The sequence below is a fragment of the Miniopterus schreibersii genome (genome assembly GCF_964146895.1).
Source record: "Miniopterus schreibersii genome assembly, chromosome: 1".
NCBI lineage: Eukaryota > Metazoa > Chordata > Mammalia > Chiroptera > Miniopteridae > Miniopterus > Miniopterus schreibersii.
This window is the reverse complement of record NC_138101.1, coordinates 112,911,715-112,920,739: the sequence shown is the minus strand read 5'-3', so window position 1 is coordinate 112,920,739 and position 9,025 is coordinate 112,911,715. Positions and strand designations below refer to the sequence as shown.

At 39.5% G+C, this 9,025-nt stretch overlaps 1 pseudogene across 1 annotated transcript; it reads left to right on the top strand.

Annotated features, from left to right (window-relative positions):
* The first annotated feature begins 5,304 nt into the window (after nt 1-5,304).
* On the top strand, nt 5,305-6,656 carry LOC308560758 (ras GTPase-activating protein-binding protein 1 pseudogene; annotated as a pseudogene). The gene has a single exon. The product of its transcript is annotated as a ras GTPase-activating protein-binding protein 1 pseudogene (transcript).
* The last annotated feature ends 2,369 nt before the right edge of the window (nt 6,657-9,025 follow it).

Here is a 9,025-nt window from a genome sequence, read left to right as displayed (position 1 = left end):
TGAAGCCACATTGATCTCTGGGGAAAATTTTAGTTGCTTTATTTCCTTTCTTTTTACATTGTATAGCATGAGAAATAGATTAGGTTCTTAGTTTCAAGTATTCAAGACCAAAGTGGAACATAAATACCATTTCTCCCCTTTATTTTGATTCACTACCCTTAGTGGATAATATTTTAGAATTAAGAATTAGTGAATTATATATTAAAGCCCTTGAAAAGCTCTTTTATGGTTGAGAGAAGTCTCAGTGTATTTACATCACATTTTTAATAGTCTATTCTCACATGCACACATCAATGAAAAAACAACAACAAAAACAATGACTAGGAACATACCACAGGACAGCTCAAGGGCAAATTATAAACAGTAACAGTGGCACAGGAATTTACAGCCAAAGACTGTCACCTTATTATCAGTCATACTTGTTGCTGCCTATCATAGGATCTACTTAAAATGCTTTATTATAGATTTCAAATTATAATTAGATAATTATTTATCACCTGGTTTAGGGATAATAGATAAAGATAGTTTGGATGATTAAATAATGCCTAGAACATCTGCCTCAAAATTTTATTCTTTATTATTTCTTTTAAAAAAGAAGAAAAATACCTTAAATTATGAAAGGGGAAAAAACAGAAAATGTTAATGACTAGCTTCCAAGTCAAATCACTTAATTTGGTGTTATAGGCTATGTTAATTTCAGTTTTCCTATAGAAGAGTAAGGCTAATGGAAGAATTATCTGACATTTCTTCTCTCAGTGCTCTGAGTTCTTTCACTTGCCATTTCTCACTGACAAATTGATGATGCATACCATTACTTTCTGAGCACACGTGGAGGCAGCTACTTCGGCAAAAGTTACCTTATGTTGAGTTCAACAGATTGAACCAGCTATATTCATTAGAGCAGGCAGCTTTGGCCTGGAATTCAGGAGATGGGCTTCTAGTCTTAGCTCCTCTACCAGCTTGCTAGGTGACCTTGAAGAAGTTACCACCTCCCTGGGGCCTGATTTTTTATATCTACTTTAAAGGGGTTGGAGGGGTGATCTCAAGGATTTCCAGTCTGAATATTATAGTCTGTGGTTATATAAAAGAAATGCAACCATAGTGAGAGAACAGAACAAATATAAGAGAAACAGCAGCTTGAAAGGAAACTAGTTCAAATTTAAAGCCCAGGCCAACAATTTGATCCAAAAAAAGAGCAGGTGGCAGGACTGCAGGAGCCTGTTTTTCAGTTTCACAGATCCCGTCTCAGAGCTTGAAAAGCCAACATTTCCAGTCTTTTCTCCATTTTGGCGACTCTTACTCCAAATCAGCCCTGAGACCAATTGCTCACTCATTGTGCCCTTAGTAAGGAGCTCTTCTAGTCCATATTCTTTCTTCTGGTGTCTCTTTTCTCTCACATTGACACATCTATAGCATGAAAACTGAAGGGGCTGAGAAATATGAAGAGAATTCTTAGATATGCAGCAACAAAACAGTGCAGGTGAAGGAATCCAAAGCAACAGAGTTTAGCACAAGGGTGACTAGGAAGCAGAGCTATAAGGTACCCCACATCCCCCTGATGAGTAAGTCTCAGAAAATACAGGAGGAGCGTGAGTGAGGGTTCTGTAGGCAGAGACCCGGCACAGGCATTCCCAGGAATGATTGAATACATCAAGACATTTTAAACGCCAAAATCAAGAAGAGAATATATGATCAACTCCTAGGGAAGACTCTCAAGTCCTGATGCATTATTCAAATCCAGGCAAGTCAGGGCCTCAGAAAGACACACCAGAGGGAATATCCACTGGGATCAGATTACCAGGCTGCATAACTTAACAAGCCTTTCCTCACTTGTCTATTTTGGTGTGTGGATGAAAGCCACAGCAAGGGCCCTAGAGCTGCACGAACAAGAATAACATTGGCTAAGTTATTTGAGTTGATAGCAATTGAACCTTCGTTTATGAGAATAGGGTAATAAATTGCTATTTTGAGCAAATGGTATAATGGGATAAGAGTGTTTTCCCTGCTGGCATTCAAGTTCTTCATTGCCATAAAAGCAAACTGTTTCTTAACAATAAACATGAATTTCATAAGAACTTTTGGGTCCTTGTGGCATTTTCAAGTGGGCTGAAGGGGTATATATGGAGAAGAGTCATTTTACATTCTTTCCATCTAGCCGAACATAAGAAAGTAACAATTATTTCTGCCCTAGATAACATAAGAAGTATATTCTGACAAAGACCACCTCTCTTGAGTCCAACTAGAAATGTTGTCAATCTGGACAAAGCAGCCCAAGTCCCCTCCATTGTAAACAGCTCCTGTGAGGGCCCCCTTAAGAAAAGGACACTAGTAGTTTCATTTGTGGAATTAAAATACCAGCGATGCATGCTGGAGGGCATCCAAATATATACATGTTTCTCCCAAAGAGCAGTACCCTGTAAGAGGACAGTGTCTGCTTATAGAGACAGGAAACTCCCAGGGCTATATAAGATGGGATTGCAAGTGAATTCAGCTCTGAAACTGAAGCACCAGAGAAAACAGCTATCAAAGCAAAACAAATAGGAAACAACCCAGAGCCTCAAGTACCTGCACCCCACTCCTCTGAATGGAGTTTTCTACTGTTGCTGTGAAATAAGTCAGTTCTTAGTTAACAAGAATTCCAGATTCGTTTTCCCTGCAGATTCTGACCAAGCTCCACCTGATGGAGTTCCTAAATTCTAACAACCTTTCTAGAAGAATGGGGTGTCCTCCAGGAAAAAACCTGACCTCCTTCTTAAACAGCTTGGATCCTAATCAAAAGTTACAAGAGACTATTAAAAAAATATGTAGTTCCCTCCCTAAAAATCCAAAATTTTTACCCAGTAATAACATCAAAAGAAATCCAAATGGCTATTTAAAGTTATCCCTGGGTTCATTAGAGCTTCAATATCACACCTACTGCTGAGTTGATGACAGGTGGGGAATTTGCAGAAATCAGTGTATCCAATTAGCACCAGGGGTCCACAAGTCAAGCACTTCCAGGCTACAAATTATTGGTGACATTTCTAAACACAGATTGGCGGCAAAAGCCAGGACAGACTTCTCTACACCTTTGGAACATTATTAGGAAGGAAATACCCTACCTAACTTTAGTAATCTACATATAAAAAAAGAGGATCCTAAGAATTTTGTTGCCACACAGACTCATATGGTCAGGAGATTGGTACTCTATGGTCAGTAAGCATAGAATATATGCTTACTCTAATGAACCCAAAACAAGCTTGTGAGTGATGTTTACATTTTGCACTTTTAGGAACATACATAACCAGGCACCCAGACTGTGTAAAATTCACTATCATGATAAAATCATATAGTTGTTTGTTGATAATGGAGTCACTACCACATGCCCCTTGCCTTGTAAAGTTCCAGACACCAGTCTTGCAATAGAGTCCACTTCTGTTTTAAACTAGTCATTCTCAAACTGTTTCCATAAAATAATAGTGCCCTATAAGCTGGGCCAAAATATTGCACAAGTAAACTCCAATAATGTCAGACAAACAGTTCATAGTAAGAAGTTGGAATTACTGATTGTCAAGTAGGTTTTCTGGCATATATTTTTCTTAAACCTTGGTGCTCTCTCCCCAGGTGTCCCTTAGAATACATTGGCAGATGAAAGAGTGGATGAACAAATAGCAAATAGTAAGAGGGACACTCAGTAACAGCTGATCCTGCTGGTTCAACAACATCTCTTTTCCCATATATATGTGTGCTCATGGTTGTGGTTTCACATCACAAATATATAATATGAGCTTTTCAACTTTCACGAGAGGGGGAATGTCTCTACCCACAGCTCAAATGACTGTTTAAAAATGTATCTACTTTAATAGGAGGAAAAATCTCATATACACACTCTATACCCATCAGAGATTATAACTTTTAACTCAATGCCTCTCTGTAGTGGCATTGTTCTGTTGAGAAAAACAAGACTGAAGGATATACAGTCCATCCTTTCTCAATAATCTATAGCAGGCAAACTTTATCTCTAAAGGACCAGCTAGTAAATATTTTAGACTTTGTGGGCCATATGGTCTCTGTCACAACTGTGTAACTCTCCTGTTGTAGCACAAAGCAGGCAGAGAAAATATGTGAATAAATAGTATGATGTGTTCCAATAAAATTTTATTCATGAACACTGAAATTTGGATTTTATATAATTTTCATGTCATGAATTATTATTATTCTTTTTTTTCAGCCTCTTATAAATACAAATACAATCACATTTGGCCCTCAGACCTTAGTTTGACAAGCATATCCTGAAGTCTAACTGCTTTAAAATGCATTCTTGACCATTGGAGAGTGGCATACCTTTCTCAGTTTAGCACCTGACTAGATTACTTTTCCTCTCAAACTACCCATGAGAAAGTGTAAGAAATGGCAGATGAACTTCACAATTGGATTTACTGTGAGGATGCCACCCAGAGCAGCACACACTGTTGTCTTACAGCGGGAGCAATTTCCCTGGGGTCCTGAGAACGGCTGTACTCCTTCTGAGCAAGTGATTTCTTGCAAAGAATCAAAACACAGATAGCTTTTTTTTTTTGCTTGAGCTGCTAGAAAGATCACAGGCCAATTTGTCCAGATCTAGTAAACATATTGGATCAAGCAGCATATATTTTGTATAAATATATCTCATCTTTATCTCCTTTTTTCTAACCAATTTTTCCCTTTATAATGCATTCCTCACTTTTAAAATATTATTATATTGTACAAATTTTTGTAATTGGCCCAATAATGTAGAAATCAAATAAAATAATACTAATAAAATATACACATTATACTTATATTTCTGTACTTAAAATTGTTAGTAATTCATTAATAAAAAATGATTTCTTATAATGTTCCCAAAAAGAGGCCCAGGACCTCCATGTGTGTAACCACTGAGACCAGGTTTTCTGACTTGTCATGGTTGAAGAATCCTCACCTGAGGGAAATCTTAGGCAGAAGCCCAATAATGCAACAGATACAATATGGATGGAGTTGCTCTGATTGAAATGAGTGCCCAGCCACCAGAAGGACAGTCACTGGGAGTACTTAGAAAGATAAATTTCTGGGCTCCACTTAGAGCCTCTGGATCTTCCTCTTTCAGGCATGGAGCATGCAAATTGCATTTTAAATGAGATATTTGAGGAAGCCTTTGAAACACTAAAAGTTGAGTAACATCACCAAAGAGTTCTGCTAAGGACAATTTGAAAAATATTGTTCCAGGGACACAGTGGTGTGAGGGCTTTTTCCTTCCTCCAAGCTGTGGAGCAAATCTTGTTCCTCTCCCACTCAGCTGCACAGGTTGAAATAACCAAAGCAATGGTTATAGAGAAGCCTCGTCCCCTACTGGTTGGGCAGGAATTCATGAGACAGTATTACACACTGCTAAACCAGGTCCCAGGCATGCTACACAGATTATGTGGAAAGACCTCTTCTTATGTCCATGGGGGATTGGATTAAAATGGAAAGCCAGCAGGTGCAGGCTACGGACAGAAAGAAATCCACAGAAAAGCGATGTCACAAAACCTCACCAATTGCCACACTAAGATTGGCCATGTTGATGCACATGCCACTCTGAATGAGGGTGTGGTGGTCCAGGTGATGGGGTTGCTCTCTAACAACAACCAGGCTTTGAGGAGATTCATACAAACATTTGTCCTTGCTCCTGAGAGCCCTGTTGCAAATAAGTTCTACGTTCACAATGGTATCTTCAGATACCATGATGACTTCGATGGCTTTGTCACTGAGCCTCAGGAGGCCTCTAAGAAAGAAGTAGAGGAACCTGAAGAAAGACAGCAGTCACCTGAGGTGGTACCTAATGATTCTGGAACTTTCTGTTACCAGATTGTCAGAAATGATTTGAAGAACATTTAGAGGAACCTCTTGCTGAACCAGAGCCCAATCCTGAACCAGAACTGGAGCAAGAACCTGTATCTGAAATCCAAGAGGAAAAGTGTGAGCCAGAATTGGAGGAAACTTCTCCCGAGGATGCTCAGAATAGTCTCCAGCACTTACAGACATTGCTCACACATTGCAGGAAGACTTGGCATTTTCCTGGGCATCCGTGACCAGTAAGAACCTCCACCCAGTGATGCTGTTCTGGTTACTGGGATACCTCCACATGTTGTTAAAGTACTAGCTTCACAGCCTCGCCCAGAGCCTAAGCCTGAATCTCAGATCCATAGCAGAGGCCTCAAAGGGATCAAAGAGTTCAAGAACAACGAATAAATATTCCTTTACAGAGGGGACCTAGACAAATCTTTGAGCAAGGTGATGTTGAACTACTTCATTGGCAATCTGCCTCATGAGGTGGACAAATCAGAGCTTAAAGGTTTCTTTCAAAATTAGAGAAATGTGGTGGAGCTGTGCATAACAGCAGCGGAAAATTACCCAACTTTGGTTTCGTGTGTTTGATGATTCTGAGCCTGTCCAAAAGGTCCTTAGCAACAGGACCATCATGTTCAGAGTGAGGTCCATCTAAATGTGGAAGAGAAGAAGACTCCAGCTGCCCGGGAAGGGGACCAGCGCGATAACCATCTGCGGGGACTGGAGGCCCTCCATGTGGGCTGGGTGGTAGAATGAAAGGCCCTCCCTGTGAAGGCATGGTGCAGAAACCAGGACTTGGAGTGGGAAAGGGAATTGCTCCAAAGCAGTGAATTGCTCTTCACTGATCTTCATATAGCAGTACAAGCCTCTGTTCCTGCAGAATGGTGAATTTCTTCAACCATTGTTTGGCATCTTGCAGTATGACCCTGGTCTCTTAAAAACTGCTTAAGTTTGTTCATTTTACTTTTTGTGTTAATAGTGGGTTTTCCAGCCCCTCCCCTTCCCTCTCCTCACCTTTTTTTTACTTATTTATCTTTATTGTTAAAAGTACTACAGAAGTACCCCTTCCCCCCCTCATTGATCTCCTCCACCCCACATCAGTCCCACCCCCAGGCCTTCCCCATACTATTGTCTGTGTCAATGGGTTATAGATTCATGCATATAAGTTCTTTGATTAATCTCTCGAACCCTCTCCCCCACCCCTGCCTTCCCTCTGAGATTCCTCAGTCTGTTCCATGCTTCTGTGTTTCTGGATCTATTTTGTTCATCAGTTTATTTTGTTCATTATAGTCCCCATAGGAGTGAGATCATGTGATACTTGTCTTTCTCTGACTGGCTTATTTTACTTAACATAATAATCTCCAGTTCCATCCATGCTGTCCCAAAGGGTAAAAGATCCTTCTTTTTTACAACTGCATAGTATTCCATGGTGTAAATGTACCACAGCTTTTTTATCCACTCATCTACTGATGGGCACTTGGGCTGTTTCCAGATCTTAGCTATTGTAAACTGCACTGCTATGAATATAAGGGTGCATAAGTTCTACATAAGGAACTCATACAACTTAACAAAAGGAAGACAAATAATCCAATTGAAAAATGGTCAAAGGACCTAAATAAACACTTCTCCAAAGAGGACATACAGATAGCCAAGAGGCATATAAAAAAATGCTCAGAGTCACTAATCATCAGAGACATGCAAGTTAAAACAACAACGAGATATCACCTCACACCTGTCAGAGTGGCTACCATCAACAAATCAACAAACAACAAGTGCTGGTGAGGATGTGGAGAAAGGGGAACCCTAGTACACTGCTGGTAGGGATGCAGACTGGTGCAGCCACTATGGAAAACAGTACGGAGGTTCCTCAAAAAATTAAAAATTGACCTGCCATTAAACCCAGTAATCCCACTTCTAGGAATATATCCTAAGAATCCCAAAATACCAATCAGAAAGAATATATGCACCTCTCCTCACTTTTAGTCCTTCACTTCCAGTTTTGTGGAATATTTTAGAAAAAAAAGGATTTTTTAAGAAGGAAAAAAAAGACTGAATTTCCCTGCTTTACTTTGCATATACAGACTGGATTTTTTTTTCAACAGCCATTTCCCCAAAGATATGTGTCTCACTGATTACTGACATTTGGTATATTTCACTTGTTGGGATATTTCTTACTTATTTTCTACATGTTTCAAACACCTTTGAGAAATACAGGATTTGATAAACAGAAAGTGTCTTTGGAAAAACTGACAATTTTTATTCTCACTGGTATGGTTAAAACTGAATAAAAGATGTTAGTACAAAACAAAACAAAAAACCTTGCTCCAGGAAGAAACACCAATTCGAAGAAGATGGGGCTAGCAAAGGGAACTATCTAGGAAACCTGGGCAGGTTCTCTGTGCAGAGATAAAGGGGACCAGATGACGAGGATGGACTCCAGGAACAGTCTATTGGGTTCAAATCTTGATTCTGCAGGTTACTAGCTGTGTAACCTAGGACAAGTCACTTAACCTCCCTATACGTGCCTTCTTCATCATCTTTACCCCATTGTAAAACAAAGATATTGATTAGCAAAAGTTTATTGGGCAGATTCTGTGTCTACAGGTTTTTAGTGCAATTCTCAAACACTCCCTTATTTCTATCCCCCTAGTATCAGACACTTTTTAATACATTTTCTAATGTCTCCTCCTATTTCTTCCTCTCTCCTTTCCTCTTTCATTCCTACTCTTCTGTATTTGCTCTCTTTGATGCCAAAACTCAACATTGAGGTGGAGAAAGGGAAATTACATCTTTATGGTTGAAGGTGCCAAAATCAAGTAGAAAAGATTTAGGAGGAAGAAAATCTTTGTTGCTTTGAAGCCATAGTAGAGACCCCACAGAATGAGTGCAATGTGCAGACAAGGCTTAACTGAAGCACTTTCACTTCCAGAGTGGATTGGGCTAAATTTTGGTGATACACTTGCAGGCCAAGAGCAATCTTCTGATGTCCAGCTTGAGTTCAGCTGTATCCTCACTGCCCCTAACAGTCCAGGATCTGTGGTGCTGACATTATCAGGAGGAGATGCATATTTAAAGTCTTTCAGTGCAAACGTACATTAAGTGTAAGTACCTTTCAATCAGTAGTCAATCATTTCAAAAGATTTTAGTCATATGTAGTGTTTTAAGGAAACAAAATGCAATATTTACTTGGCAGTAGTGT